The sequence below is a fragment of the Rhipicephalus microplus genome, chromosome 2 (genome assembly GCF_043290135.1).
Source record: "Rhipicephalus microplus isolate Deutch F79 chromosome 2, USDA_Rmic, whole genome shotgun sequence".
Lineage (NCBI taxonomy): Eukaryota > Metazoa > Arthropoda > Arachnida > Ixodida > Ixodidae > Rhipicephalus > Rhipicephalus microplus.
This window is the reverse complement of record NC_134701.1, coordinates 133,017,330-133,042,700: the sequence shown is the minus strand read 5'-3', so window position 1 is coordinate 133,042,700 and position 25,371 is coordinate 133,017,330. Positions and strand designations below refer to the sequence as shown.

The 25,371-nt window shown below is 50.2% G+C and overlaps 45 non-coding genes across 45 annotated transcripts; all 45 read left to right on the top strand.

The window, feature by feature from the left end:
• Positions 1-27: 27 nt before the first annotated feature.
• Positions 28-146, top strand: TRNAL-CAA (transfer RNA leucine (anticodon CAA)). The gene is made up of 2 exons: positions 28-65; positions 101-146. It is a non-coding gene; the product is annotated as a tRNA-Leu (tRNA).
• A 613-nt stretch (positions 147-759) lies between these two features.
• TRNAL-CAA (transfer RNA leucine (anticodon CAA)) lies at positions 760-878 on the top strand. Its single transcript has 2 exons — positions 760-797; positions 833-878. It is a non-coding gene; the product is annotated as a tRNA-Leu (tRNA).
• Positions 879-940: 62 nt separating this feature from the next.
• On the top strand, positions 941-1,059 carry TRNAL-UAA (transfer RNA leucine (anticodon UAA)). The gene is made up of 2 exons: positions 941-978; positions 1,014-1,059. It is a non-coding gene; the product is annotated as a tRNA-Leu (tRNA).
• A 61-nt stretch (positions 1,060-1,120) lies between these two features.
• On the top strand, positions 1,121-1,239 carry TRNAL-CAA (transfer RNA leucine (anticodon CAA)). The gene is made up of 2 exons: positions 1,121-1,158; positions 1,194-1,239. It is a non-coding gene; the product is annotated as a tRNA-Leu (tRNA).
• A 610-nt stretch (positions 1,240-1,849) lies between these two features.
• Positions 1,850-1,968, top strand: TRNAL-UAA (transfer RNA leucine (anticodon UAA)). Its single transcript has 2 exons — positions 1,850-1,887; positions 1,923-1,968. It is a non-coding gene; the product is annotated as a tRNA-Leu (tRNA).
• Positions 1,969-2,035: 67 nt separating this feature from the next.
• Positions 2,036-2,154, top strand: TRNAL-CAA (transfer RNA leucine (anticodon CAA)). Its single transcript has 2 exons — positions 2,036-2,073; positions 2,109-2,154. It is a non-coding gene; the product is annotated as a tRNA-Leu (tRNA).
• A 613-nt stretch (positions 2,155-2,767) lies between these two features.
• On the top strand, positions 2,768-2,886 carry TRNAL-CAA (transfer RNA leucine (anticodon CAA)). The gene is made up of 2 exons: positions 2,768-2,805; positions 2,841-2,886. It is a non-coding gene; the product is annotated as a tRNA-Leu (tRNA).
• Positions 2,887-4,044: 1,158 nt separating this feature from the next.
• On the top strand, positions 4,045-4,163 carry TRNAL-CAA (transfer RNA leucine (anticodon CAA)). Its single transcript has 2 exons — positions 4,045-4,082; positions 4,118-4,163. It is a non-coding gene; the product is annotated as a tRNA-Leu (tRNA).
• Positions 4,164-5,004: 841 nt separating this feature from the next.
• Positions 5,005-5,123, top strand: TRNAL-CAA (transfer RNA leucine (anticodon CAA)). The gene is made up of 2 exons: positions 5,005-5,042; positions 5,078-5,123. It is a non-coding gene; the product is annotated as a tRNA-Leu (tRNA).
• A 610-nt stretch (positions 5,124-5,733) lies between these two features.
• TRNAL-CAA (transfer RNA leucine (anticodon CAA)) lies at positions 5,734-5,852 on the top strand. The gene is made up of 2 exons: positions 5,734-5,771; positions 5,807-5,852. It is a non-coding gene; the product is annotated as a tRNA-Leu (tRNA).
• Positions 5,853-5,914: 62 nt separating this feature from the next.
• On the top strand, positions 5,915-6,033 carry TRNAL-UAA (transfer RNA leucine (anticodon UAA)). The gene is made up of 2 exons: positions 5,915-5,952; positions 5,988-6,033. It is a non-coding gene; the product is annotated as a tRNA-Leu (tRNA).
• A 62-nt stretch (positions 6,034-6,095) lies between these two features.
• Positions 6,096-6,214, top strand: TRNAL-CAA (transfer RNA leucine (anticodon CAA)). The gene is made up of 2 exons: positions 6,096-6,133; positions 6,169-6,214. It is a non-coding gene; the product is annotated as a tRNA-Leu (tRNA).
• A 64-nt stretch (positions 6,215-6,278) lies between these two features.
• TRNAL-CAA (transfer RNA leucine (anticodon CAA)) lies at positions 6,279-6,397 on the top strand. Its single transcript has 2 exons — positions 6,279-6,316; positions 6,352-6,397. It is a non-coding gene; the product is annotated as a tRNA-Leu (tRNA).
• A 429-nt stretch (positions 6,398-6,826) lies between these two features.
• On the top strand, positions 6,827-6,945 carry TRNAL-CAA (transfer RNA leucine (anticodon CAA)). The gene is made up of 2 exons: positions 6,827-6,864; positions 6,900-6,945. It is a non-coding gene; the product is annotated as a tRNA-Leu (tRNA).
• A 62-nt stretch (positions 6,946-7,007) lies between these two features.
• TRNAL-UAA (transfer RNA leucine (anticodon UAA)) lies at positions 7,008-7,126 on the top strand. Its single transcript has 2 exons — positions 7,008-7,045; positions 7,081-7,126. It is a non-coding gene; the product is annotated as a tRNA-Leu (tRNA).
• Positions 7,127-7,187: 61 nt separating this feature from the next.
• Positions 7,188-7,306, top strand: TRNAL-CAA (transfer RNA leucine (anticodon CAA)). Its single transcript has 2 exons — positions 7,188-7,225; positions 7,261-7,306. It is a non-coding gene; the product is annotated as a tRNA-Leu (tRNA).
• A 615-nt stretch (positions 7,307-7,921) lies between these two features.
• TRNAL-CAA (transfer RNA leucine (anticodon CAA)) lies at positions 7,922-8,040 on the top strand. Its single transcript has 2 exons — positions 7,922-7,959; positions 7,995-8,040. It is a non-coding gene; the product is annotated as a tRNA-Leu (tRNA).
• Positions 8,041-8,288: 248 nt separating this feature from the next.
• On the top strand, positions 8,289-8,407 carry TRNAL-UAA (transfer RNA leucine (anticodon UAA)). The gene is made up of 2 exons: positions 8,289-8,326; positions 8,362-8,407. It is a non-coding gene; the product is annotated as a tRNA-Leu (tRNA).
• A 248-nt stretch (positions 8,408-8,655) lies between these two features.
• On the top strand, positions 8,656-8,769 carry TRNAL-CAA (transfer RNA leucine (anticodon CAA)). Its single transcript has 2 exons — positions 8,656-8,693; positions 8,724-8,769. It is a non-coding gene; the product is annotated as a tRNA-Leu (tRNA).
• Positions 8,770-8,831: 62 nt separating this feature from the next.
• Positions 8,832-8,950, top strand: TRNAS-UGA (transfer RNA serine (anticodon UGA)). The gene is made up of 2 exons: positions 8,832-8,869; positions 8,905-8,950. It is a non-coding gene; the product is annotated as a tRNA-Ser (tRNA).
• Positions 8,951-9,013: 63 nt separating this feature from the next.
• TRNAL-CAA (transfer RNA leucine (anticodon CAA)) lies at positions 9,014-9,132 on the top strand. Its single transcript has 2 exons — positions 9,014-9,051; positions 9,087-9,132. It is a non-coding gene; the product is annotated as a tRNA-Leu (tRNA).
• A 250-nt stretch (positions 9,133-9,382) lies between these two features.
• Positions 9,383-9,501, top strand: TRNAL-CAA (transfer RNA leucine (anticodon CAA)). Its single transcript has 2 exons — positions 9,383-9,420; positions 9,456-9,501. It is a non-coding gene; the product is annotated as a tRNA-Leu (tRNA).
• A 55-nt stretch (positions 9,502-9,556) lies between these two features.
• On the top strand, positions 9,557-9,675 carry TRNAL-CAA (transfer RNA leucine (anticodon CAA)). The gene is made up of 2 exons: positions 9,557-9,594; positions 9,630-9,675. It is a non-coding gene; the product is annotated as a tRNA-Leu (tRNA).
• A 62-nt stretch (positions 9,676-9,737) lies between these two features.
• On the top strand, positions 9,738-9,856 carry TRNAL-UAA (transfer RNA leucine (anticodon UAA)). The gene is made up of 2 exons: positions 9,738-9,775; positions 9,811-9,856. It is a non-coding gene; the product is annotated as a tRNA-Leu (tRNA).
• Positions 9,857-10,280: 424 nt separating this feature from the next.
• Positions 10,281-10,399, top strand: TRNAL-UAA (transfer RNA leucine (anticodon UAA)). Its single transcript has 2 exons — positions 10,281-10,318; positions 10,354-10,399. It is a non-coding gene; the product is annotated as a tRNA-Leu (tRNA).
• Positions 10,400-10,824: 425 nt separating this feature from the next.
• TRNAL-UAA (transfer RNA leucine (anticodon UAA)) lies at positions 10,825-10,943 on the top strand. The gene is made up of 2 exons: positions 10,825-10,862; positions 10,898-10,943. It is a non-coding gene; the product is annotated as a tRNA-Leu (tRNA).
• A 62-nt stretch (positions 10,944-11,005) lies between these two features.
• On the top strand, positions 11,006-11,124 carry TRNAL-UAA (transfer RNA leucine (anticodon UAA)). Its single transcript has 2 exons — positions 11,006-11,043; positions 11,079-11,124. It is a non-coding gene; the product is annotated as a tRNA-Leu (tRNA).
• A 427-nt stretch (positions 11,125-11,551) lies between these two features.
• Positions 11,552-11,670, top strand: TRNAL-CAA (transfer RNA leucine (anticodon CAA)). The gene is made up of 2 exons: positions 11,552-11,589; positions 11,625-11,670. It is a non-coding gene; the product is annotated as a tRNA-Leu (tRNA).
• Positions 11,671-11,919: 249 nt separating this feature from the next.
• Positions 11,920-12,038, top strand: TRNAL-UAA (transfer RNA leucine (anticodon UAA)). Its single transcript has 2 exons — positions 11,920-11,957; positions 11,993-12,038. It is a non-coding gene; the product is annotated as a tRNA-Leu (tRNA).
• Positions 12,039-12,102: 64 nt separating this feature from the next.
• Positions 12,103-12,221, top strand: TRNAL-CAA (transfer RNA leucine (anticodon CAA)). Its single transcript has 2 exons — positions 12,103-12,140; positions 12,176-12,221. It is a non-coding gene; the product is annotated as a tRNA-Leu (tRNA).
• Positions 12,222-12,648: 427 nt separating this feature from the next.
• On the top strand, positions 12,649-12,767 carry TRNAL-CAA (transfer RNA leucine (anticodon CAA)). The gene is made up of 2 exons: positions 12,649-12,686; positions 12,722-12,767. It is a non-coding gene; the product is annotated as a tRNA-Leu (tRNA).
• Positions 12,768-13,199: 432 nt separating this feature from the next.
• On the top strand, positions 13,200-13,318 carry TRNAL-CAA (transfer RNA leucine (anticodon CAA)). Its single transcript has 2 exons — positions 13,200-13,237; positions 13,273-13,318. It is a non-coding gene; the product is annotated as a tRNA-Leu (tRNA).
• A 6,350-nt stretch (positions 13,319-19,668) lies between these two features.
• Positions 19,669-19,786, top strand: TRNAL-CAA (transfer RNA leucine (anticodon CAA)). The gene is made up of 2 exons: positions 19,669-19,706; positions 19,742-19,786. It is a non-coding gene; the product is annotated as a tRNA-Leu (tRNA).
• A 242-nt stretch (positions 19,787-20,028) lies between these two features.
• Positions 20,029-20,152, top strand: TRNAL-CAA (transfer RNA leucine (anticodon CAA)). Its single transcript has 2 exons — positions 20,029-20,071; positions 20,107-20,152. It is a non-coding gene; the product is annotated as a tRNA-Leu (tRNA).
• Positions 20,153-20,217: 65 nt separating this feature from the next.
• On the top strand, positions 20,218-20,336 carry TRNAI-UAU (transfer RNA isoleucine (anticodon UAU)). The gene is made up of 2 exons: positions 20,218-20,255; positions 20,291-20,336. It is a non-coding gene; the product is annotated as a tRNA-Ile (tRNA).
• A 64-nt stretch (positions 20,337-20,400) lies between these two features.
• On the top strand, positions 20,401-20,519 carry TRNAL-CAA (transfer RNA leucine (anticodon CAA)). The gene is made up of 2 exons: positions 20,401-20,438; positions 20,474-20,519. It is a non-coding gene; the product is annotated as a tRNA-Leu (tRNA).
• Positions 20,520-21,313: 794 nt separating this feature from the next.
• TRNAL-CAA (transfer RNA leucine (anticodon CAA)) lies at positions 21,314-21,432 on the top strand. Its single transcript has 2 exons — positions 21,314-21,351; positions 21,387-21,432. It is a non-coding gene; the product is annotated as a tRNA-Leu (tRNA).
• A 432-nt stretch (positions 21,433-21,864) lies between these two features.
• On the top strand, positions 21,865-21,983 carry TRNAL-CAA (transfer RNA leucine (anticodon CAA)). Its single transcript has 2 exons — positions 21,865-21,902; positions 21,938-21,983. It is a non-coding gene; the product is annotated as a tRNA-Leu (tRNA).
• A 64-nt stretch (positions 21,984-22,047) lies between these two features.
• On the top strand, positions 22,048-22,166 carry TRNAL-CAA (transfer RNA leucine (anticodon CAA)). The gene is made up of 2 exons: positions 22,048-22,085; positions 22,121-22,166. It is a non-coding gene; the product is annotated as a tRNA-Leu (tRNA).
• A 64-nt stretch (positions 22,167-22,230) lies between these two features.
• TRNAL-CAA (transfer RNA leucine (anticodon CAA)) lies at positions 22,231-22,349 on the top strand. Its single transcript has 2 exons — positions 22,231-22,268; positions 22,304-22,349. It is a non-coding gene; the product is annotated as a tRNA-Leu (tRNA).
• A 798-nt stretch (positions 22,350-23,147) lies between these two features.
• On the top strand, positions 23,148-23,266 carry TRNAL-CAA (transfer RNA leucine (anticodon CAA)). Its single transcript has 2 exons — positions 23,148-23,185; positions 23,221-23,266. It is a non-coding gene; the product is annotated as a tRNA-Leu (tRNA).
• Positions 23,267-23,515: 249 nt separating this feature from the next.
• TRNAI-UAU (transfer RNA isoleucine (anticodon UAU)) lies at positions 23,516-23,634 on the top strand. Its single transcript has 2 exons — positions 23,516-23,553; positions 23,589-23,634. It is a non-coding gene; the product is annotated as a tRNA-Ile (tRNA).
• Positions 23,635-24,249: 615 nt separating this feature from the next.
• TRNAL-CAA (transfer RNA leucine (anticodon CAA)) lies at positions 24,250-24,368 on the top strand. Its single transcript has 2 exons — positions 24,250-24,287; positions 24,323-24,368. It is a non-coding gene; the product is annotated as a tRNA-Leu (tRNA).
• Positions 24,369-24,432: 64 nt separating this feature from the next.
• Positions 24,433-24,551, top strand: TRNAL-CAA (transfer RNA leucine (anticodon CAA)). The gene is made up of 2 exons: positions 24,433-24,470; positions 24,506-24,551. It is a non-coding gene; the product is annotated as a tRNA-Leu (tRNA).
• A 431-nt stretch (positions 24,552-24,982) lies between these two features.
• On the top strand, positions 24,983-25,101 carry TRNAL-CAA (transfer RNA leucine (anticodon CAA)). The gene is made up of 2 exons: positions 24,983-25,020; positions 25,056-25,101. It is a non-coding gene; the product is annotated as a tRNA-Leu (tRNA).
• Positions 25,102-25,371: the final 270 nt, after the last annotated feature.

The following is a 25,371-nucleotide window of genomic DNA, read 5'->3' as shown; positions in this document are numbered from 1 at the left end:
CTTCTTTGGTTAGGACTAAAATATCGTGTCAGAATGGCCGAGTGGTCTAAGGCTCCAGACTCAAGCGAAACCTTGCCCGGTGATACTGGTTGAACGAGGCTTCTGGTCCACGTATGTGGGCGTGGGTTCGAATCCCACTTCTGACAAACTTTTTTTTACTTTACTTCCAGAACAATGTCAGTGTCTCCTTTTGCTGGGCTGATATATTTTGTCCGAGTGGCCGAGTGGTCTAAGGCGCCAGACTCAAGAGAAACCTTGCTCAGTGATAGGGGTTGAACAAGGCTTCTGGTCTAGGTGTGTGGGCGTGGGTTCAAATTCCACTTCAGGCAAACTTTTTTTTACTTTACTACGAGCATAAAGTCAGTGTCATCTTTTGCTGGGGCTAATATATTGTATCAGAATGGCCGAGTGGTCTAAGGCGCTAGACTCAAGGGAAACCTTGCCCAGTGATACGAGTTGAACGAGGCTTCTGGTCCACGTATGTGTGCGTGGGTTTGAACCCCTCTTCTGACAAACTTTTTTTTACTTCACTAACAGAACAAAGTCAGCGTCTCCTTTTGCTGGGGCTGACATATCGTATAAGAATGGCCGAGTGGTGTAAGGCGCCAGACTGAAGGGAAACCTTGCCCGGTGATGCGAGTTGAACGAGGCCTCTGGTCCACGTATGTGTGCGTGGCTTCGAATCTCACTTCTGTCAATTTTTTTTAATTTACTACCAGCACAAAGTCAGTGTCTCGTTTTGCTGGGCTGAAATATTGTGTCAGAATGGCCGAGTGGTCGAAGGTGCTTGACTCAAGGGAAACCTTGCCCAGTCATACGAGATGAACGAGGCTTCTGGTCCACGTATGTGTGCGTGGGTTCGAATCCCACTTCTGACAAAAGTTTTTAATCTACTACCAGAAGAAAGTCAGTGTCTCCTTTTGCTGGGCTGAAATATCGTGTCAGAATGGCCGAGTGGTCCAAGGCGCCAGACTTAAGGGAAACATTACCCGGTGATACGGGTTAAACGAGGCCTTTGGTCCACGTATGTGGACGTGGGTTCGAATCCCACTTCTGACAATCTTTTTTACTTTACTACCAGCATAAAGTCAGTGTTTTTTTGCTGAGGCTGAAATATCGTGTCAGAATGGCCGAGTGGTCTAAGGCTCCAGACTCAAGCGAAACCTTGCCCAGTGATACAGGTTGAACGAGGCTTCTGGTCCACGTATGTGGGCGTGGGTTCGAATCGCACTTCTGACAAACTTTTTTTTACTTTACTACCAGAACAATGTCAGTGTCTTCTTTTGCTGGGCTGATATATTTTGTCTGAATGGCCGAGTGGTCTAAGGCGCAGACTCAAGGGAAACCTTGCCCAATGATACGGGTTGAACGATTCTTCTGGTCCACGTATGAGGGCGTGGGTTCGAATCCCACTTCTGACAAACTTTTTTTACTTTACTACCGGCACGAAGGCAGTGTCTTCTTTTGCTGGGGCTGATATATCGTGTCAGAATGGCCGAGTGGTCTAAGGCCCCAGACTCAAGGGAAACCTTGCCCAGTGATAGGGGTTGAACGAGGCTTCTGGTCCACGTATGTGGGCGTGGGTTCGAATCCCTCTTCAGACAAACTTTTTTTACTTCACTAACAGAACAAAGTCAATGTCTCCTTTTGCTGGGGCTGACATATCGTATCAGAATGGCCGAGTGGTCTAAGACGCCAGACTGAAGGGAAACCTTGCCCAGTGATACGGGTTGAACGAGGCTTCTAGTCCACGTATGTGGGTGTGGGTTTGAATCCCACTTCTGACAAAATTTTTTAATCTACTACCAGAAGAAAGTCAGTGTCTTCTTTTGCTGGGCTGAAATATCGTGTCAGAATAGCCGAGTGGTCCAAGGCACCAGACTTAAAGGAAACCTTTCCCAGTGATACGGGTTGAACGAGGCTTCTGGTCTACCTATGTGGGCGTGGGTTAAAATCCCACTTCTGAGAAGTTCTTTTTTTTACTTTACTACCAGCACAATGTCAGTGTCTTCTTTTGCTGGGGCTGAAATATCGTGTCAGAATGGTCGAGTGGTCTAAGGCTCCAGACTCAAGGGAAACCTTGCCCAGTGATACGGGTTGAACGAGGCTTCTGGTCCACGTATGTGTGCGTGGGTTCGAATCCCACTTCTGACAAACTTTTTTTACTTTACTACCAGCACGAAGTCAGTGTCTTCTTTTGCTGGGGCTGATATATCGTGTCAGAATGGCCGAGTGGTCTAAGGCGCCAGACTCAAGGAAAACCTTGCCCTGTGATACGGGTTCAACGAGGCTTCTGGTCTAGGTGTGTGGGCGGGGGTTCAAATCCCACTTCAGACAAACTTCTTTTTACTTTACTACGAGCATAAAGTCAGTGTCATCTTCTGATGGGGCTGATATATCGTATCAGAATGGCCGAGTGGTCTAAGGCGCCAGACTCAAGGGAAACCTTGCCCAGTGATACGAGTTGAACGAGGATTCTGGTCCACGTATGTGTGCGTGGGTTCGAACGCCTCTTCTGACAAACTTTTTTTACTTCACTAACAGAACAAAGTCAGCGTCTCCTTTTGCTGGGGCTGACATATCGTATCAGAATGGCCGAGTGGTGTAAGGCGCCAGACTGAAGGGAAACCTTGCCCGGTGATGCGAGTTGAACGAGACCTCTGGTCCACGTATGTGTGCGTGGGTTCGAATCTCACTTCTGTCAATTTTTTTTTAATTTACTACCAGCACAAAGTCAGTGTCTCCTTTTGCTGGGCTGAAATATTGTGTCAGAATGGCCGAGTGGTCGAAGGTGCTAGACTCAAGGGAAACCTTGCCCAGTCATACGAGATGAACGAGGCTTCTGGTCCATGTATGTGTGCGTGGGTTCAAATCCCACTTCTGACAAACTTTTTTTACTTTACTACCAGAACAAAGTCAGTGTCCTCCTTTGCTGCAGCTTATATATCGTGTCAGAACGGCCGAGTTGTCTAAGGCACCAGACTTAAGGGAAACATTGCCCGGTGATACCGGTTAAACGAGGCCTTTGGTCGACGTATGTGGACGTGGGTTCGAATCCCACTTCTGACAATCTTTTTTTAGTTTACTACCAGCATAAAGTCAGTGTTTTTTTTGCTGGGGCTGATATATTGTGTCAGCATGGCCGAGTGGTCGAAGGCGCCAGACTTAAGGGAAACCTTGCCCAGTCATACGGGTTGAACGAGGCTTCTGGTCTACGTATGCGGGCGTGGGTTGAAATCCCACTTCTGAGAAGCTCTTTTTTTACTTTACTACCAGCACAAAGTCAGTGTCTCCTTCTGCTAAGGCTGAAATATCGTGCCAGAATTGCCGAGTGGTCGAAGGCGCCAGACTTAAGGGAAACCTTGCCCAGTGATACGGATTGAACGAGGCTTCTGGTCCACGTATGTGGGTGTGGGTTTGAATCCTACTTCTGACAAATTTTTTTAATCTACTACCAGAAGAAAGTCAGTGTCTCCTTTTGCTGGGCTGAAATATCGTGTCAGAATGGCCGAGTGGTCCAAGGCACCAGACTTAAAGGAAACCTTTCCCAGTGATACGGGTTGAACGAGGGTTCTGGTCTATGTATGTGGGCGTGGGTTAAAATCCCACTTTTGAGAAGTTCTTTTTTTTTACTTTACTACCAGCACAAAGTCAGTGTCTTCTTTTGCTGGGGCTGAAATATCGTGTCAGAATGGTCGAGTGGTCTAAGGCGCCAGATTTAAGGGAAACCTTGCCCGGTGATGCGAGTTGAACGAGGCTTCTGGTCCATGCGTGCGTGGGTTCGAATCTCACTTCTGTCAATTTTTTTAATTTACTACCGGAACAATGTCAGTGTCTCCTTTTGCTGGGCTGATATATTTTGCCCGAATGGCCGATTGGTCTAAGGCGCCAGACTCAAGGGAAACCTTGCCCAGTGATACGGGTTGAACGATGCTTCTGGTTCACGTATGGGGGCGTGGGTTCGAATCCCACTTCTGACAAACTTTTTTTACTTTTCTACCAGCACGAAGTCAGTGTCTTCTTTTGCTGGGGCTGCTATATCGTGTCAGAATGGCCGAGTGGTCTAAGGCGCCAGACTCAAGGGAAACCTTGCCCAGTGATAGGGGTTGAACGAGGCTTCTGGTCCACGTATATGGGCGTGGGTTCGAATCCCTCTTCCGACAAACTTTTTAGATGCGGAGCATCTTATACTCGCGCCGTCCGCGTCGTCCGCGCCGTCCACACCGCTTCTCGAACATTCGACAGCTGACGCGCGCGCATGCGCCGTCGCGCCGTCGCCCACTCTTCCACCATCTGTGCATCCCTTCCTCCTCTACACACCGCGCGCGCTTCACTCCTCCACCATCTGTGCACCCTTCCTCCTCTACACACCGCGTTCGACATCTACAATTCTCCTGATTCTCCAGTGGACGCGCATTTGGCGTCGCGCTTCGAGAACATTCAACAGCTGACAGTGCATGCGCCGTCGTGCTGTATATATACTCAAGGTCGGCGCTCGCTCAGTTGCCGCTCATCGGTTGGTTTGTACGGCGCGTCGACGTCCAAGGTCGCGGTGAAATAAATTCCAACGAATCCCCAAACACAATGATCGACGTCCCTTCGACCAGCGCCGCCCTTTCGCATACGTGTGTACGTGTTCACTCATTTAACACCCCCTCCTACAACCACGTTAACCAATTTAGCCATCGACCCAAGTAAGTCGCAATTTAACACCCCATTTCACAACCACGTTAACCAATTTAGCCATCGACCGAAGTAAGTCGCACTTTAACACCCCGTTAACCAATTATATGGTCCGCATCCTCCTCAGTGTTCCCCCGAGGGAAGCTGCGGGCAATTTTTTTTTACTTCACTAACAGATCAAAGTCAGTGTCTCCTTTTGCTGGGGCTGACATATCGTATCAGAATGGCCGAGTGGTCTAAGGCGCCAGACTTGACAAACTTTTTTTTACTTTGCTACCAGCACGAAGTCAGTGTCTTCTTATGCTGGGGCTGATATATCGTGTCAGAATGGCCGAGTGGTCTAAGGCTCCAGACTCAAGCGAAACCTTGCCCGGTGATACTGGTTGAACGAGGATTCTGGTCCACGTATGTGGGCGTGGGTTCGAATCCCACTTCTGACAAACTTTTTTTTACTTTACTACCAGAACAATGTCAGTGTCTCCTTTTGCTGGGCTGATATATTTTGTCCGAGTGGCCGAGTGGTCTAAGGCGCCAGACTCAAGAGAAACCTTGCTCAGTGATAGGGGTTGAACAAGGCTTCTGGTCTAGGTGTGTGGGCGTAGGTTCAAATCCCACTTCAGACAAACTTTTTTTACTTTACTACGAGCATAAAGTCAGTGTCATCTTTTGCTGGGCTAATATATTGTATCAGAATGGCCGAGTGGTCTAAGGCGCTAGACTCAAGGGAAACCTTGCCCAGTGATACGAGTTGAACGAGGCTTCTGGTCCACGTATGTGTGCATGGGTTCTAACCCCTCTTCTGACAAACTTTTTTTTACTTCACTAACAGAACAAAGTCAGCGTCTCCTTTTGCTGGGGCTGACATATCGTATCAGAATGGCCAAGTGGTGTAAGGCGCCAGACTGAAGGGAAACCTTGCCCGGTGATGCGAGTTGAACGAGGCCTCTGGTCCACGTATGTGTGCGTGGCTTCGAATCTCACTTCTGTCAATTTTTTTTATTTACTACCAGCACAAAGTCAGTGTCTCGTTTTGCTGGGCTGAAATATTGTGTCAGAATGGCCGAGTGGTCGAAGGTGCTAGACTCAAGGGAAACCTTGCCCAGTCATACGAGATGAACGAGGCTTCTGGTCCACGTATGTGTGCGTGGGTTCGAATCCCACTTCTGACAAAAGTTTTTAATCTACTACCAGAAGAAAGTCAGTGTCTCCTTTTGCTGGGCTGAAATATCGTGTCAGAATGGCCGAGTGGTCCAAGGCGCCAGACTTAAGGGAAACATTACCCGGTGATACGGGTTAAACGAGGCCTTTGGTCCACGTATGTGGACGTGGGTTCGAATCCCAATTCTGACAGTCTTTTTTACTTTACTACCAGCATAAAGTCAGTGTTTTTTTTGCTGAGGCTGAGAAATCGTGTCAGAATGGCCGAGTGGTCTAAGGCTCCAGACTCAAGCGAAACCTTGCCCAGTGATACAGGTTGAACGAGGCTTCTGGTCCACGTATGTGGGCGTGGGTTCGAATCGCACTTCTGACAAACTTTTTTTTACTTTACTACCAGAACAATGTCAGTGTCTTCTTTTGCTGGGCTGATATATTTTGTCCGAATGGCCGAGTGGTCTAAGGCGCCAGACTCAAGGGAAACCTTGCCCAATGATACGGGTTGAACGATTCTTCTGGTCCACGTATGAGGGCGTGGGTTCGAATCCCACTTTTGACAAACTTTTTTTACTTTACTACCGGCACGAAGGCAGTGTCTTCTTTTGCTGGGGCTGATATATCGTGTCAGAATGGCCGAGTGGTCTAAGGCCCCAGACTCAAGGGAAACCTTGCCCAGTGATAGGGGTTGAACGAGGCTTCTGGTCCACGTATGTGGGCGTGGGTTCGAATCTCTCTTCAGACAAACTTTTTTTACTTCACTAACAGAACAAAGTCAGTGTCTCCTTTTGCTGGGGCTGACATATCGTATCAGAATGGCCGAGTGGTCTAAGACGCCAGACTGAAGGGAAACCTTGCCCAGTGATGCGAGTTGAACTAGGCTTCTTTTCCACGTATGTGTGCGTGGGTTCGAATCTCGCTTCTGTCAATTTTTTTTACTTTTTCTGCCAGCACAGAGTCGGTGTCTCGTTTTGCTGGGCTGAAATATTGTGTCAGAATGGCCGAGTGGTCGAAGGTGCTAGACTCAAGGGAAACCTTGCCCAGTCATACGAGATGAACGAGGCTTCTGGTCCACGTATGTGTGCGTGGGTTCGAATCCCACTTCTGACAAAAGTTTTTAATCTACTACCAGAAGAAAGTCAGTGTCTCCTTTTGCTGGGCTGAAATATCGTGCCAGAATGGCCGAGTGGTCCAAGGCGCCAGACTTAAGGGAAACATTACCCGGTGATACGGGTTAAACGAGGCCTTTGGTCCACGTATGTGGACGTGGGTTCGAATCCCACTTCTGACAATCTTTTTTACTTTACTACCAGCATAAAGTCAGTGTTTTTTTGCTGAGGCTGAAATATCGTGTCAGAATGGCCGAGTGGTCTAAGGCTCCAGACTCAAGCGAAACCTTGCCCAGTGATACAGGTTGAACGAGGCTTCTGGTCCACGTATGTGGGCGTGGGTTCGAATCCCTCTTCAGACAAACCTTTTTTACTTCACTAACAGAACAAAGTCAGTGTCTCCTTTTGCTGGGGCTGACATATCGTATCAGAATGGCCGAGTGGTCTAAGACGCCAGACTGAAGGGAAACCTTGCCCAGTGATGCGAGTTGAACTAGGCTTCTTTTCCACGTATGTGTGCGTGGGTTCGAATCTCGCTTCTGTCAATTTTTTTTACTTTTTCTGCCAGCACAGAGTCAGCGTCTTCTTTTGCTGAGGCTGACATATCCTATCTGAATGGCCGAGTGGTCTAAGGCACCAGACTCAAGGGAAACCTTGCGCAAAGATACGGGTTGAACGAGGCTTCTGGTCCACGTATGTGGGCGTGGGTGTGAATTCCACTTCTGACAAACTTTTTTTATTTTAGTACAAGAACGAAGCCAGTGTCTCCTTTGGTTAGGACTAAAATATCGTGTCAGAATGGCCGAGTGGTCCAAGGCGCCAGACTTAAGGGAAACCTTGCCCAGTGAAACGGGTTTAACGAGGCTTCTGGTCTACGTTTAGGGCGTCGGTTGAAATCCCACTTCTGAGAAGCTCTTTTCTTTACTTTACTACCAGCACAAAGTCAGTGTCTCCTTTTGCTGGGGCTGAAATATCGTGTCAGAATGGCCGAGTGGTCTAAGGCTTCAGACTCAAGCGAAACCTTGCCCTGTGATACGGGTTGAACGAGGCTTCTGGTCCACGTATGTGGGCGTGGGTTCGAATCCCACATCTGACAAACTTTTTTTTTACTTTACTACCAGAACAATCTCAGTGTCTCCTTTTGCTGGGCTGATATATTTTGTCCGAATGGCCGAGTGGTCTAAGGCGCCAGACTCAAGGGAAACCTTGCGCAGTGATACAGGTTGAACGAGGCTTCTGGTCCACGTATGTGGGCGTGGGTGTGAATCCCACTTCTGACAAACTTTTTTTATTTTAGTACAAGAACAAAGCCAGTGTCTTCTTTGGTTAGGACTAAAATATCTTGTCAGAATGGCCGAGTGGTCGAAGGCGCCAGACTTAAGGGAAACCTTGCCCAGTGATACGGGTTGAATGAGGCTTCTGGTCCACGTATGTGGGCGTGGGTTCGAATCCCACTTCTCACAAACTCTTTTTTTATTTACTACCAGCACAAAGTCAGTGTTTTTTTGCTGGGGCTGATATATTGTGTCAGCATGGCCGAGTGGTCGAAGGCGCCAGACTTAAGGGAAACCTTGCCCTGTCATACGGGTTGAACGAGGCTTCTGGTCTACGTATGCGGGCGTGGGTTGAAATCCCACTTCTGAGAAGCTCTTTTTTTACTTTACTACTAGCACAAAGTCAGTGTCTCCTTCTGCTAAGGCTGAAATATCGTGCCAGAATGGTCGAGTGGTCTAAGGCTCCAGACTCAAGGGAAACCTTGCCCAGTGAGTTGAACGAGGCTTCTGGTACACGTATGTGTGCGTGGGTTCAAATCCCACTTCTGTCAATTTTTTTTACTTTACTACCAGCACAGAGTCAGCGTCTTCTTTTGCTGGGCCGAAATATTGTGTCAGAATGGCCGAGTGGTCGAAGGCGCCAGACTTGAGGGAAACCTTGCCCAGTGATACGGATTGAACGAGGCTTCTGGTCCACGTATGTGGGTGTGGGTTTGAATCCCACTTCTGACAAAATTTTTTAATCTACTACCAGAAGAAAGTCAGTGTCTCCTTTTGCTGGGGCTGCTATATCGTGTCAGAATGGCCGAGTGGTCTAAGGCGCCAGACTCAAGGGAAACCTTGCCCAGTCATAGGGGTTGAACGAGGCTTCTGGTCCACGTATATGGGCGTGGGTTCAAATCCCTCTTCCGACAAACTTTTTTTTTACTTCACTAACAGATCAAAGTCAGTGTCTCCTTTTGCTGGGGCTGACATATCGTATCAGAATGGCCGAGTGGTCTAAGGCGCCAGACTTAAGGGAAACCTTGCCCAGTGATATGAGTGTAACGAGGCTCCTGGTCCACGTAGGTGTGCGTGGGTTCGAATCCCACTTCTGACAAACTTTTTTTTACTTTGCTACCAGCACGAAGTCAGTGTCTTCTTTTGCTGGGGCTGATATATCGTGTCAGAATGGCCGAGTGGTCTAAGGCTCCAGACTCAAGCGAAACCTTGCCCGGTGATACTGGTTGAACGAGGCTTCTGGTCCACGTATGTGGGCGTGGGTTCGAATCCCACTTCTGACAAACTTTACTACGAGCATAAAACCAGTGTCATCTTTTGCTGGGGCTAATATATCGTATCAGAATGGCCGAGTGGTCTAAGGCGCCAGATTCAAGGGAAACCTTGCCCAGTGATACGAGTTGAACGAGGCTTCTGGTCCACGTATGTGTGCGTGGGTTCGAATCCCACTTCTGACAAAATTTTTTAATCTACTACCAGAAGAAAGTCAGTGTCTCCTTTTGCTGGGCTGAAATATCGTGTCAGAATGGCCGAGTGGTCCAAGGCGCCAGACTTAAGGGAAACATTGCCCGGTGATACGGGTTAAACGAGGCCTTTGGTCCACGTATGTGGACGTGGGTTCGTATCCCACTTCTGACAATCTTTTTTTTACTTTACTACCAGCATAAAGTCAGTGTTTTTTTGCTGGGGCTGATATATTGTGTCAGCATGGCCGAGTGGTCGAAGGCGCCAGACTTAAGGGAAACCTTGCCCAGTCATACGGGTTGAACGAGGCTTCTGGTATACGTATGTGGGCGTGGGTTGAAATCCCACTTCTGAGAAGCTCTTTTTTTACTTTACTACCAGCACACAGTCAGTGTCTCCTTGTGCTGCGGCTGAAATATCGTGTCAGAATGGTCGAGGGGTCTAAGGCTCCAGACTCAAGGGAAACCTTGCCCATTGAGTTGAACGAGGCTTCTGGTACACGTATGCATGCGTGGGTTCGAATCCCACTTCTGTCAATTTTTTTTACTTTACTACCAGCACAGAGTCAGCATCTTCTTTTGCTGGGCCGAAATATTGTGTCAGAATGACCGAGTGGTCGAAGGCGCCAGACTTAAGGGAAACCTTGCCCAGTGATACGGGTTGAACGAGGCTTCTGGTCCACGTATGTGGGTGTGGGTTTGAATCCCACTTCTGACAAAATTTTTTAATCTACTACCAGAAGAAAGTCAGTGTCTTCTTTTGCTGGGCTGAAATATCGTGTCAGAATGGCCGAGTGGTCCAAGGCACCAGACTTAAAGGAAACCTTTCCCAGTGATACGGGTTGAACGAGGCTTCTGGTCTACGTATGTGGGCGTGGGTTGAAATCCCACTTCTGAGAAGTTCTTTTTTTTACTTTACTACCAGCACAAAGTCAGTGTCTTCTTTTGCTGGGGCTGAAATATCGTGTCAAAATGGTCGAGTGGTCTAAGGCTCCAGACTCAAGGGAAACCTTGCCCAGTGAGTTGAACGAGGCTTCTGGTACACGTATGTGTGCGTGGGTTCGAATCCCACTTCTGTCAATTTTTTTTTACTTTACTACCAGCACAGTGTCAGCGTCTTCTTTTGCTGGGCCAAAATATTGTGTCAGAATGGCCGAGTGGTCGAAGGCGCCAGACTTAAGGGAAACCTTGCCCAGTGATACGGATTGAACGAGGCTTCTGGTCCACGTATGTGGGCGTGGGTTTGAATCCCACTTCTGACAAAATTTTTTAATCTACTACCAGAAGAAAGTCAGTGTCTCCTTTTGCTGGGCTGAAATATCGTGTCAGAATGGCCGAGTGGTCCAAGGCACCAGACTTAAAGGAAACCTTTCCCAGTTATACGGGTTGAACGAGGCTTCTGGTCTACGTATGTGGGCGTGGGTTAAAATCCCACTTTTGAGAAGTTCTTTTTTTTACTTTACTACCAGCACAAAGTCATGGTCTTCTTTTGCTGGGGCTGAAATATCGTGTCAGAATGGTCGAGTGGTCTAAGGCGCCAGACTGAAGAGAAACCTTGCCCGGTGATGCGAGTTGAACGAGGCTTCTGGTTCATGCGTGCGTGGGTTCAAATCTCACTTTTGTCAATTTTTTTTAATTTACTACCGGAACAATGTCAGTGTCTCCTTTTGCTGGGCTGATATATTTTGCCCGAATGGCCGATTGGTCTAAGGCGCCAGACTCAAGGGAAACCTTGCCCAGTGATACGGGTTGAACGATGCTTCTGGTTCACGTATGTGGGCGTGGGTTCGAATCCCACTTCTGACAAACTTTTTTTACTTTACTACCAGCACGAAGTCAGTGTCTTCTTTTGCTGGGGCTGCTATATTGTGTCAGAATGGCCGAGTGGTCTAAGGCTCCAGACTCAAGCGAAACCTTGCCCGGTGATACTGGTTGAACGAGGCTTCTGGTCCACGTATGTGGGCGTGGGTTCGAATCCCACTTCTGACAAACTTTTTTTACTTTACTACGAGCACGAAGTCAGTGTCTTCTTTTGCTGGGGCTGCTATGTCGTGTGAGAATGGCCGAGTGGTCTAAGGTGCCAGACTCAAGGGAAACCTTGCCCAGTGATAGGGGTTGAACGAGGCTTATGGTCCACGTATGTGGGCGTGGATTCAAATCCCTCTTCCGACAAACTTTTTTTTTACTTCACTAACAGAACAAAGTCAGTGTCACCTTTTGCTGGGGCTGACACATCGTATCAGAATGGCCGAGTGGTCTAAGGCGCCAGACTTAAGGGAAACCTTGCCCAGTGATACGAGTGTGACGAGGCTTCTGGTCCTCGTATGTGTGCGTGGGTTCGAATCCCACTTCTGACAAACTTTTTTTACTTTACTACCAGCACGAAGTCAGTGTCTTCTTTTGCTGGGGCTGATATATCGTGTCAGAATGGCCGAGTGGTCTAAGGCGCCAGACTCAAGAAAAACCTTGCCCAGTGATACGGGTTGAACGAGACCTCTGGTCCACGTATGTGGGCGTGGGTTCGAATCCCACTTCTGAAACTTTTTTTTACTTTTCTAACAGAACAATGTCAGTGTCTCCTTTTGCTGGGTTGATATGGCGTGTCCGAATGGCCGAGTGGTCTAAGGCGCCAGACTCAAGAGAAACCTTGCTCAGTGATACGGGTTGAACGAGGCTTCTGGTCCGCGTATGTGTGCGTGGGTTCGAATCCCTCTTACGACAAACTTTTTTTTACTTCACTAACAGAAAAAAGTCAGCGTCTCCTTTTGCTGGGGCTGACATATCGTATCAGAATGGCCGAGTGGTGTAAGGCGCCAGACTGAAGGGAAACCTTGCCCGGTGATGCGAGTTTAACGAGGCCTCTGGTCCACGTATGTGTGCGTGGGTTCGAATCTCACTTCTGTCAATTTTTTTTAATTTACTACCAGCACAAAGTCAGTGTCTCCTTTTGCTGGGCTGAAATATTGTGTCAGAATGGCCGAGTGGTCGAAGGTGCTAGACTCAAGGGAAACCTTGCCCAGTCATACGAGATGAACGAGGCTTCTGGTCCACGTATGTGTGCGTGGGTTCGAATCCCACTTCTGACAAAACTTTTTTAATCTACTACCAGAAGAAAGTCAGTGTCTCCTTTTGCTGGGCTGAAATATCGTGTCAGAACGGCCGAGTGGTCCAAGGCGCCAGACTTAAGGGAAACCTTGCCCAGTGAAACGCGTTTAACGAGGCTTCTGGTCTACGTTTAGGGCGTCGGTTGAAATCCCACTTCTGAGAAGTTTTTTTCTTTACTTTACTACCAGCACAAAGTCAGTGTCTCCTTTTGCTGGGGCTGAAATTTCGTGTCAGAATGGCCGAGTGGTCTAAGGCTTCAGACTCAAGCGAAACCTTGCCCTCTGATACGGGTTGAACGAGGCTTCTGGTCCACGTATGTGGGCGTTTGTTCGAATCCCACATCTGACAAACTTTTTTTTTACTTTACTACCAGAACAATCTCAGTGTCTCCTTTTGCTGGGCTGATATATTTTGTCCGAATGGCCGAGTGGTCTAAGGCGCCAGACTCAAGGGAAACCTTGCCCAGTGATAGGGGTTGAACGAGGCTTCTGGTCCACGTATGTGGGCGTGGGTTCGAATCCCTCTTCAGACAAACTTTTTTTACTTCACTAACAGAACAAAGTCAGTGTCTCCTTTTGCTGGGGCTGACATATCGTATCAGAATGGCCGAGTGGTCAAAGACGCCAGACTGAAGGGAAACCTTGCCCAGTGATGCGAGTTGAACTAAGCTTCTGTTCCACGTATGTGTGCGTGGGTTCGAATCTCGCTTCTGTCAATTTTTTTTTACTTTTTCTGCCAGCACAGAGTCAGCGTCTTCTTTTGCTGAGGCTGACATATCCTATCTGAATGGCCGAGTGGTCTAAGGCGCCAGGGGGGCGCTGCGAGCGCTCGATGGTGACGGACGCACTCCACATCGCCTCCGTAGATTTCCTGCTATTTCTGCGGACATCCACCTTGATACCCCTGAAACTTGGATTTATCGTCACCGCCAAGTTCTCCGCTTCGCCTAGACAACACCTTCGTCCAGGTGGGTCCAGTTTTGACAACTTGAGGGACGTCCTTCACTCCCGGCTACAACGCCGCCTCGCTAAGGGCTCTCAGCCCGGCGATGGCGGCCGCTAACGTGGTTACGGGCTATGATCCTACCTCAAGCCAAATGCTGTCCATGGAGATTTCATCCTCCGAAAACACTATGCCATCAGAAGATGAATACCTCGACGACATGGTGAGACTGTGGCAACGCAATCAAGCGAAATCGAAGCCTGCGTCTCAACAACAACGAGACGCCACAGCGGGCCACCATTCCCCAGCCTTGCAAGGAACGCCGGCGTGCCATCCCTCCGGTGGCGTGCCTACCTCTGCTCCGTCCTCGCAGCCAGCGAAGCAACGCAAGTGGCGTCCGCGTCAAACTCCTCGCCTCTCTCGCGACGACTACATCGTGGTAGTGAAACCTCGCGTTCCCTGCGAGTTACGCACATTTGTCCCGGCCGATCGCGCGGGCGACGCCATCCGCAGCTACCTTGGCGACCAGACTACCACGCAAATTCAAGTGTGGCCAATCTGGGAACAGAACATCTTAGTCTGCAGCACCACCATTTTGCCTATGGCACAGCGACTCCTCGGGGACTTCCAGCTGCAGGTGGGGGACCAGCAGCTACCCGTTCGAGGCCACGCCAAGGCACCAGGGGATACATGCAGGGGCGTCATCAACGTAAACCCTGCTGAAAGCCCGGCAAAGATAAAGTCTGAACTGTATTGGCCTCGAGGTACTATCCTTGCGGTCCGCAAACTCGGAGATTCCGCGGCGGCCGTGGTGACTTTCGAGGGCACGAAGTTACCCCGCTTCCTCTTCTACCACTGCGTGGCGACGTACATCCGCGCCTACAAGAAAACGGTCCCGGTTTGCACCAAGTGCGGTACCATCGGCCATCGACCACCTCAGTGTCCTCACCCCGCTCCAACGCAGTGTGCCAAATGTGGAACCCCCGCACCTGCAGGTCTCAATGCCCACGACTGCCACCCCAAGTGCCTCCTCTGCCACGGCGCCCATGAGACTGGGACCAGTGGCTGCACGGCAAAATATCGAAAATATCGGAAACGCAAGCAGCCCTCAACATCTCTTCGAGGGACCACCTCATGTTCGTCACAGCCAGACAGCGGCATCAACCTGCATCAGTCGGCTCCACCACTCCACGTCGACACTCAGGCATTCCCACCGCTCGAAGCACCAGCGGCGATACCTCAGGTGAGCAGTTGGGCGGGGAAAGCTGCTTCTAAGCCTCTCTCACCCCCTTCTGTCGATCCTCCTTCTCCCGAACTTGCGGCCCCTCGCCAGCAAGTTGCGGCACTTCAAAAGCAAAATTCTCTTTTAACTAAACAACTCGAACTCTTAAATAAGCGACTTCAACCCCAACAACAGTGTACTGCAAAACCATCCGGTATTGCCTCCTCTGTCCAGGCAGCTACGCCAGCTACGTCCAAGCTTAGTCCTCGCGCTAAGTCCACTCCCATTAAACCGCCGGTTCAAGCAACCATTTGTACTCCAGCACTCGGAACCGGTGCCACATCTACTCCAGAAGCTCTTGAGGCTCCTGGGACACCTCAGGTTATCTTGCCCGCTAACCAAACTCTTCCTAGCGAAGAGCGCACCCCGCGCGTAGAGGAACGCCTCACGCGCGTCGAAGCTTCGATTAATCACCTCCTCACCAGCTTCTCGGTCCAACGCATAGTAGTAGAGGTTACCCAGGCTATTCAAGCCTGGGCAATCACCCAGTTTCAACCCAAGGCATCGCGTTCCCGCTCCTGCTCGGTGAGCAGTGAGGGTACAGCTCCACGGCGTCGTCGTAAGGTGGCTACCACCACCCCGCCGTCGGACAATCCGGCCTCCGTGCCCCTCCCTGCCTCTGAGGAATCCGAGCGGGACATGGAGGACCAAATATAAAACCTAAGACAGTCACGATGGCTCCCAATCGTACGTCCCGTTCAAATATTGCGTCTAAATTCGAGATCATACAGTGGAACCCTGGAGGCTTCGGGAACAGGCGAAAGCGTTCACATCTTTCCCTTTTCCTCAGCTCACTTGGCTCTCAGCCGGCCGTCTTGGCGCTCCAAGAATCTGGCCCTGCTCCATCCCTTTCTGGATACTGCTCTTATGTCGGCGGCACCACCACATGCCTCCTCGTGCATAAAGCCTACACGGCGGTACAGATTGACCTCGATCTGGATCTTCCTTACGACTACTGCATGATGTCAGTGCTGTCTCAGCGGAGGGGCCAACCATCAATACATATCTTAAACGTGTACTGCCCCCCTCGCCTTGCAAGGGCTTCGTTTGCGCATCTCTTCCATCGGGCGCTGCGTATAGCGGCCCGACAACCACTGGTGATTGTCGGGGACTTTAATGCCCCCAGCCCTCACTGGGGTTACCACTACGAGAAGGCCCGGGGCAGAGAGCTCAAGGAGCTCATTTCCTCGCTGAGCCTGACGCTTCTTACCGATCCGGCACAACCCACACGTTCCGGCAACTCGGTCACGCGAGACACATGCCCCGACCTCTCCCTCACCCTTCACATCCGCGATGCTACATGGGAGAATTTAGGCGAAAACCTAGGCAGCGATCACTTTTTACTCCGCATTTCGTTCACACCGTGGCAGAAAATGCGCCAACACTGGGGCCAAGCCCGTCTCACCGATTGGACTCAGTTCAGAATGCAACCATTCCCCGCCAGCCTCTCCTCGACCGAATATGCAGCGTGGGCATCATACGCTCTCCATATGAAACAAGCGAACACTCGCACCCTTGCAACCTCTAATTTGACTCCTGCAATCGATCCACACCTCCTACATCTTTGGCACGCTCGCCGCGGGCTCATAAGGCGCTGGAAACGCAACAAACTTAATCGGAAACTTCGCGCTCGCATTGAGGCGCTCACTGCAGAGGCGGCCGCATACTCCGCACAACTTTCCGATGCTAACTGGGCAGACACCTGTTCGAAGGCTGCAAACCAGATGAGCTCTAAGAGTGCGTGGCGACTCTTTAGAAGCCTTCTCCATCCCTCCACCACCAGGGGAGAAACGCAACGCCAGCTCCACCGTGTTCTGCATGCCTTTCAGGGCACTACGGATGAACTCGCGCGAGAACTTTGTGACCGCTACATCTGCCGCACAATTGATCCCGCAGGCCCAGCATATACGTATTCCGGCGCCCCTAACACCGACCTCGACGCCCCATACACGCTTTCTGATTTACGATTTGCACTCACGAAAATGCGACGGGGCACGGCCCCTGGACGCGACGGAATCACAGTATCGCTCCTCGCAAATCTTCCCGACCAAGCACACCTCTCACTACTCCACCTTATAAATTCGATATGGGACGGCTCTCCGCTTCCGACGGAATGGACCACATCGGTCGTGACATTCATTCCCAAATCGGCAAAGTCCGTTAGTATTGAGGCACTGAGACCCATCTCACTTACGTCTTGCGCAGGCAAACTCATGGAAACCATGGTTCGCGAACGCCTTTCCACCTACTTGGAGGCCAGGAGGACCTTTGCCGACACGATGTTTGGCTTTCGCCCCCATCTTTCGGCGCAGGACGTCCTGCTCCAGCTTCAACACGATATCATAGAGCCGACTACTATGCGCCATAACGATAAAGCCGTGCTCGCTCTCGATCTCCGCGGGGCGTTCGACAACGTCAAACACAGCACTATACTCACTAACCTGTCTACCACAAACTGCGGGCAGAACACTTTCAACTACATTCGCGCCTTTCTATCACATCGCACCGCCTTCATTCGCCTTAATTCTACCGAACACGGCCCGTACTTATTAGGCACGAGGGGTACACCTCAAGGGGCAGTCCTGTCTCCTCTGCTTTTTAACCTGGCGATGATGAACCTTCCCTCTCTTCTAAGCGAGGTCGAGGGAATACAACACGCACTATATGCGGACGATATCACAATCTGGACCAACACCGGCTCCTTAGCGCAAATCGAAGAACGCCTGCAAAAGGCTGCCCTTCTGGTGGACACCTACGCAGGTTCATGCGGCCTGGAGTGCTCTCCAGCTAAATCAGCTCTTCTTTCAGTCTCTCCGCTACCGCCGCCTCAAATTTTTCTTCCGTCCGGGCCCGTCCCGTCAGTGCAAAATATTCGGGTTCTTGGCCTTCACCTCACATCGTCCTTGGATCCAAAGGGCACAATAGCAGGCCTCAGACGCACCAGCGAACAGGTGAGCCGCATGATACGGCGAGTTTCTACCAAGCGCGGCGGCCTCCGCGGGTCTCAGTCCCTCCGATTGGCCCACGCGTTTGTGACCAGTCGCGTCCTCTACGCCTTGCCTTACCTTCGCCTGCGTCGTCGACACGAGCACCAGCTGGACGTCCTTCTTCGTTCAGTATACAAACGCGATCTGGACCTACCTATTGCAACTTCCAACAGCCGATTCGTGGCTCTGGGGGTACACAACACCTTTGCAGAGATGCGCGAAGCTCATCGCGTTAACCAATCAATCGACAGTCGCAGACGCCTTCAGGGCGCCGTCTTCTACACAGACTTGGCCTTAACCCGATATCTGACCAAGACCCTCTGCAGCCTGTACCAGAGCTCTGGCGTCAAAAGCTATGGGTGGAACCTCTACCCCGTAATATGAACCCCGACCTCCATCCTGGCCGTAGACTAGCACGCGCCGCGGCCCTTCATACGCGACACTCCGATCGTCCTGGTGTTTTCTACGTGGACGTCTCGGGTCCCTCCCCCTCGGGTCACTTCACGGCTGCCGTGATTACAGAGGGCAAACACGTAGATGGCCTCTCCTTTCGAGCAGACACAGTAACGCACGCTGAAGAGGTTGCCATAGCTTTGGCCGCCTCTCACCCTGCCTCACGCACCATCCTGACGGACTCGCGCTCGGCCTGTTCTCAGTACCTTCAGGGTTCCATTGCCCCGCTGGCGGCTAGCCTGCTACAGGCAGCCTCTTGGCGCTTTAACCCTCATCCCATTCGTATAGTCTGGACCCCAGGCCACTCGGGCCTGCCCGGCAACGAGGCGGCAAATGCCGCTGCCCGCGCTTCTCCTGTCCGGGCCGTTGCCCCTCCATGTCCCGAGACGGAATCTGGCAATACCAACCTGACGCGCTTTCGCGAAATTTTGGCTCATTACCGGGCTTCGCGCCGCCTCTACCCGGACCCCGCACGCGGTTTGGAGAAAGCGGACGAAGGACTGCTACGCCGCCTGCAGACAAACACCTTTATCAGTCCGGCGGTCGCCAGGCACTTTTTGCCGGAAATCAATGGCACCTGCTCGACCTGTCATGTCCTCGCCGACACATATCACGTCGTAGCATCATGCCCAGTTAATCCCGTCCCTTTCTCACCCCCTTTTTCTATCCCAACTAGAGAGGCTTGGGAGGAGCACCTGCTCGGCTGCTCTACCTTGGCTGCACAACGCTCCTTGGTGGAGCGCGCACGGGCAGCTGCCAGCTCCACTGGCGTCCCGGAATAGGGTCTTGCCACTCTAGCACGCCGATGTGCCACGTCGGCACTCTCTAGTATACTTTTTCCGAAATAAATGTTTTTTACCACCACTACCTAAGGCGCCAGACTCAAGGGAAACCTTGCGCAAAGATACGGGTTGAACGACGCTTCTGGTCCACGTATGTGGGCGTGGGTGTGAATTCCACTTCTGACAAACTTTTTTTATTTTAGTACAAGAACGAAGCCAGTGTCTCCTTTGGTTAGGACTAAAATATCGTGTCAGAATGGCCGAGTGGTCCAAGGCGCCAGACTTAAGGGAAACCTTGCCCAGTGATACGGGTTGAACGAGGCCTCTGGTCTACGTATGTGGGCGTGGGTTGAAATCCCACTTCTGAGAAGCTCTTTTTTTTACTTTACTACCAGCACAAAGTCAGTGTCTCCTTTTGCTGGGGCTTAAATATCTTGTCAGAATGGCCGAGTGGCCTAAGGCTCCAGACTCAAGCGAAACCTTGCCCAGTGATACGGGTTGAACGAGGCTTCTGGCCACGTATGTGGGCGTGGGTTCGAATCCCACTTCTGACAAACTTTTTTTTGCTTTACTACCGGAACAATGTCAGTGTCTCCTTTTGCTGGGCTGATGTATTTTGCCCGAATGGCCGAGTGGTCTAAGGCGCCAGACTCAAGGGAAACTTTGCCCAGTGATACGGGTTGAACGATGCTTCTGGTTCACGTATGTGGGCGTGGGTTCGAATTCCACTTCTGACAAACTTTTTTTACTTTACTACGAGCACGAAGTCAGTGTCTTCTTTTGCTGGGGCTGCTATGTCGTGTGAGAATGGCCGAGTGGTCTAAGGTGCCAGACTCAAGGGAAACCTTGCCCAGTGATAGGGGTTGAACGAGGCTTCTGGTCCACGTATGTGGGCGTGGGTTCAAATCCCTCTTCCGACAAACTTTTTTTTACTTCACTAACAGAACAAAGTCAGTGTCACCTTTTGCTGGGGCTGACATATCGTATCAGAATGGCCGAGTGGTCTAAGGCGCCAGACTTATAGGAAACCTTGCCCAGTGATACGAGTGTGACAAGGCTTCTGGTCCACGTATGTGTGCGTGGGTTCGAATCCCACTTCTGACAAACTTTTTTTACTTTACTACCAGCACGAAGTCAGTGTCTTCTTTTGCTGGGGCTGATATATCGTGTCAGAATGGCCGAGTGGTCTAAGGCGCCAGACTCAAGGAAAACCTTGCCCAGTGATACGGGTTGAACGAGGCCTCTGGTGCACGTATGTGGGCGTGGGTTCGAATCCCACTTCTGAAACTTTTTTTTACTTTTCTATCAGAACAATGTCAGTGTCTCCTTTTGCTGGGTTCATATGTCGTGTCCGAATGGCCGAGTGGTCTAAGGCGCCAGACTCAAGAGAAACCTTGCTCAGTGATACGGGTTGAACGAGGCTTCTGCTCCGCGTATGTGTGCGTGGGTTCGAACCCCTCTTCCGACAAACTTTTTTTTACTTCACTAACAGAACAAAGTCAGCGTCTCCTTTTGCTGGGGCTGACATATCGTATCAGAATGGCCGAGTGGTGTAAGGCGCCAGACTGAAGGGAAACCTTGCCCGGTGATAAGAGTTTAACGAGGCCTCTGGTCCACGTATGTGTGCGTGGGTTCGAATCTCACTTCTGTCAATTTTTTTTAATTTACTACCAGCACAAAGTCAGTGTCTCCTTTTGCGGGGCTGAAATATTGTGTCAGAATGGCCGAGTGGTCGAAGGTGCTAGACTCAAGGGAAACTTTGCCCAGTCATACGAGATGAACGAGGCTTCTGGTCCACGTATTTGTGCGTGGGTTCGAATCCCACTTCTCACAAAACTTTTTTAATCTACTACCAGAAGAAAGTCAGTGTCTCCTTTTGCTGGGCTGAAATATTGTGTCAGAATGGCCGAGTGGTCCAAGGCGCCAGACTTAAGAGAAACCTTGCCCAGTGAAACGGGTTTAACGAGGCTTCTGGTCTACGTTTAGGGCGTCGGTTCAAATCCCACTTCTGAGAAGCTCTTTTCTTTACTTTACTACCAGCACAAAGTCAGTGTCTCCTTTTGCTGGGGCTGAAATATTGTGTCAGAATGGCCGAGTGGTCTAAGGCTTCAGACTCAAGCGAAACCTTTCCCTGTGATACGGGTTGAACGAGGCTTCTGGTCCACGTATGTGGGCGTGGGTTCGAATCCCACATCTGACAAACTTTTTTTTTTACTTTACTACCAGAACAATCTCAGTGTCTCCTTTTGCTGGGGCTGATATATTGTGTCAGAATGGTCGAGTGGTCTAAGGCTCCAGACTCAAGGGAAACCTTGCCCAGTGATACGGGTTGAACGAGGCTTCTGGTCCACGTTTGTGGGCGTGGGTTCGAATCCTATTCTGACAAACTTTCTTTTACTTCACTAACAGAACAAAGTCAGCGTCTCCTTTTGCTGGGGCTGACATATCGTATCAGAATGGCCGAGTGGTGTAAGGCGCCAGACTGAAAGGAAACCTTGCCCGGTGATGCGAGTTGAACGAGACCTCTGGTCCACGTATGTGTGCGTGGGTTCGAATCTCACTTCTGGCAATTTTTTTTTAATTTACTACCAGCACAAAGTCAGTGTCTCCTTTTGCTGGGCTGAAATATTGTGTCAGAATGGCCGAGTGGTCGAAGGTGCTAGACTCAAGGGAAACCTTGCCCAGTGATACGGGTTCAACGATGCTTCTGGTTCACGTATGTGGGCGTGGGTTCGAATCCCACTTCTGACAAACTTTTTTTACTTTACTACCAGCACGAAGTCAGTGTCTTCTTTTCCTGGGGCTGCTATATTGTGTCAGAATGGCCGAGTGGTCTAAGGCTTCAGACTCAAGCGAAACCTTGCCTTCTGATACGGGTTGAACGAGGCTTCTGGTCCACGTATGTGGGCGTGGGTTCGAATCCCACTTCTGACAAACTTTTTTTTACTTTACTACCAGAACAATCTCAGTGTCTCCTTTTGCTGGGCTGATATATTTTGTGCGAATGGCCGAGTGGTCTAAGGCGCCAGACTCAAGGGAAACCTTGCCCAGTGATAGGGGTTGAACGAGGCTTCTGGTCCACGTATGTGGGCGTGGGTTCGAATCCCTCTTCAGACAAACTTTTTTTACTTCACTAACAGAACAAAGTCAGTGTCTCCTTTTGCTGGGGCTGACATATCGTATCAGAATGGCCGAGTGGTCAAAGACGCCAGACTGAAGGGAAACCTTGCCCAGTGATGCGAGTTGAACTAGGCTTCTGTTCCACGTATGTGTGCGTGGGTTCGAATCTCGCTTCTGTCAATTTTTTTTTACTTTTTCTGCCAGCACAGAGTCAGCGTCTTCTTTTGCTGAGGCTGACATATCCTATCTGAATGGCCGAGTGGTCTAAGGCGCCAGACTCAAGGGAAACCTTGCGCAAAGATTTGGGTTGAACGACGCTTCTGGTCCAATATGTGGGCGTGGGTGTGAATTCCACTTCTGACAAACTTTTTTTATTTTAGTACAAGAACGAAGCCAGTGTCTCCTTTGGTTAGGACTAAAATATCGTGTCAGAATGGCCGAGTGGTCCAAGGCGCCAGACTTAAGGGAAACCTTGCCCAGTGATACGGGTTGAACGAGGCCTCTGGTCTACGTATGTGGGCGTGGGTTGAAATCCCACTTCTGAGAAGCTCTTTTTTTTACTTTACTACCAGCACAAAGTCAGTGTCTCCTTTTGCTGGGGCTGAAATATCTTGTCAGAATGTTCGAGTGGCCTAAGGCTCCAGACTCAAGCGAAACCTTGCCCAGTGATACGGGTTCAACGAAGCTTCTGGCCACGTATGTGGGCGTGGGTTCGAATCCCACTTCTGACAAACTTTTTTTTGCTTTACTACCGGAACAATGTCAGTGTCTCCTTTTGCTGGGCTGATGTATTTTGCCCGAATGGCCGAGTGGTCTAAGGCGCCAGACTCAAGGGAAACCTTGCCCAGTGATACGGGTTGAACGATGCTTCTGGTTCACGTATGTGGGCGTGGGTTCGAATCCCACTTCTGACAAACTTTTTTTACTTTACTACGAGCACGAAGTCAGTGTCTTCTTTTGCTGGGGCTGCTATTTCGTGTGAGAATGGCCGAGTGGTCTAAGGTGCCAGACTCAAGGGAAACCTTGCCCAGTGATAGGGGTTGAACGAGGCTTCTGGTCCACGTATTTGGGCGTGTGTTCAAATCCCTCTTCCGACAAAGTTTTTTTTTACTTCACTAACAGAACAAAGTCAGTGTCACCTTTTGCTGGGGCTGACATATCGTATCAGAATGGCCGAGTGGTCTAAGGCGCCAGACTTATAGGAAACCTTGCCCAGTGATACGAGTGTGACGAGGCTTCTGGTCCACGTATGTGTGCGTGGGTTCGAATCCCACTTCTGACAAACTTTTTTTACTTTACTATCAGCACGAAGTCAGTGTCTTCTTTTGCTGGGGCTGATAAAGCGTGTCAGAATGGCCGAGTGGTCTAAGGCGCCAGACTCAAGGAAAACCTTGCCCATTGATACGGGTTGAACGAGGCCTGTGGTCCACGTATGTGGGCGTGGGTGTGAATCCCACTTCTGACAATCTTTTTTTTACTTTACTACCAGCATAAAGTCAGTGTTTTTTTGCTGGGGCTGATATATTGTGTCAGAATGGTCGAGTGGTCTAAGGCGCCAGACTCAAGGGAAACCTTGCCCAGTGATAGGGGTTGAACGAGGCTTCTGGTCCACGTATATGGGCGTGGGTTCGAATCCCTCTTCCGACAAACTTTTTTTTTACTTCACTAACAGATCAAAGTCAGTGTCTCCTTTTGCTGGGGCTGACATATCGTATCAGAATGGCCGAGTGGTCTATGGCGCCAGACTTTAGGGAAACCTTGCCCAGTGATATGAGTGTAACGAGGCTTCTGGTCCACGTATGTGTGCGTGGGTTCGAATCCCACTTCTGACAAACTTTTTTTTACTTTGCTACCAGCACGAAGTCAGTGTCTTCTTTTGCTGGGGCTGATATATCGTGTCAGAATGGCCGAGTGGTCTAAGGCTCCAGACTCAAGCGAAACCTTGCCCGGTGATACTGGTTGAACGAGGCTTCTGGTCCACGTATGTGGGCGTGGGTTCGAATCCCACTTCTGACAAATTTTTTTTTACTTTACTACCAGAACAATGTCAGTGTCTCTTTTTGCTGGACTGATATATTTTGTCCGAGTGGCCGAGTGGTCTAAGGCGCCAGACTCAAGAGAAACCTTGCTCAGTGATAGGGGTTGAACAAGGCTTCTGGTCTAGGTGTGTGGGCGTGGGTTCAAATCCCACTTCAGACAAACTTTTTTTTTTACTTTACTACGAGCATAAAGTCAGTGTCATCTTTTGCTGGGGCTAATATATCGTATCAGAATGGCCGAGTGGTCTAAGGCGCCAGATTCAAGGGAAACCTTGCCCAGTGATACGAGTTGAACGAGGCTTCTGGTCCACGTATGTGTGCGTGGGTTCGAATCCCTCTTCTGACAAACTTTTTTTACTTTATTAACAGAACAAAGTCAGCGTCTCCTTTTGCTGGGGCTGACATATCGTATCAGAATGGCCGAGTGGTGTAAGGCGCCAGACTGAAGGGAAACCTTGCCCGGTGATGCGAGTTGAACGAGGCCTCTGGTCCACGTATGTGTGCGTGGCTTCGAATCTCACTTCTGTCAATTTTTTTTAATTTACTACCAGCACAAAGTCAGTGTCTCCTTTTGCTGGGCTGAAATATTGTGTCAGAATGGCCGAGTGGTCGAAGGTGCTAGACTCAAGGGAAACCTTGCCCAGTCATACGAGATGAACGAGGCTTCTGGTCCACGTATGTGTGCGTGGGTTCGAATCCCACTTCTGACAAACTTTTTTTACTTTACTACCAGAACAAAGTCAGTGTCTTCCTTTGCTGCAGCTTATATATCGTGTCAGAACGGCCGAGTTGTCTAAGGCACCAGACTTACGGGAAACATTGCCCGGTGGTACCGGTTAAACGAGGCCTTTGGTCGACGTATGTGGACGTGGGTTCGAATCCCACTTCTGACAATCTTTTTTTACTTTACTACCAGCATAAAGTCAGTGTTTTTTTGCTGGGGCTGATATATTGTGTCAGCATGGCCGAGTGGTCGAAGG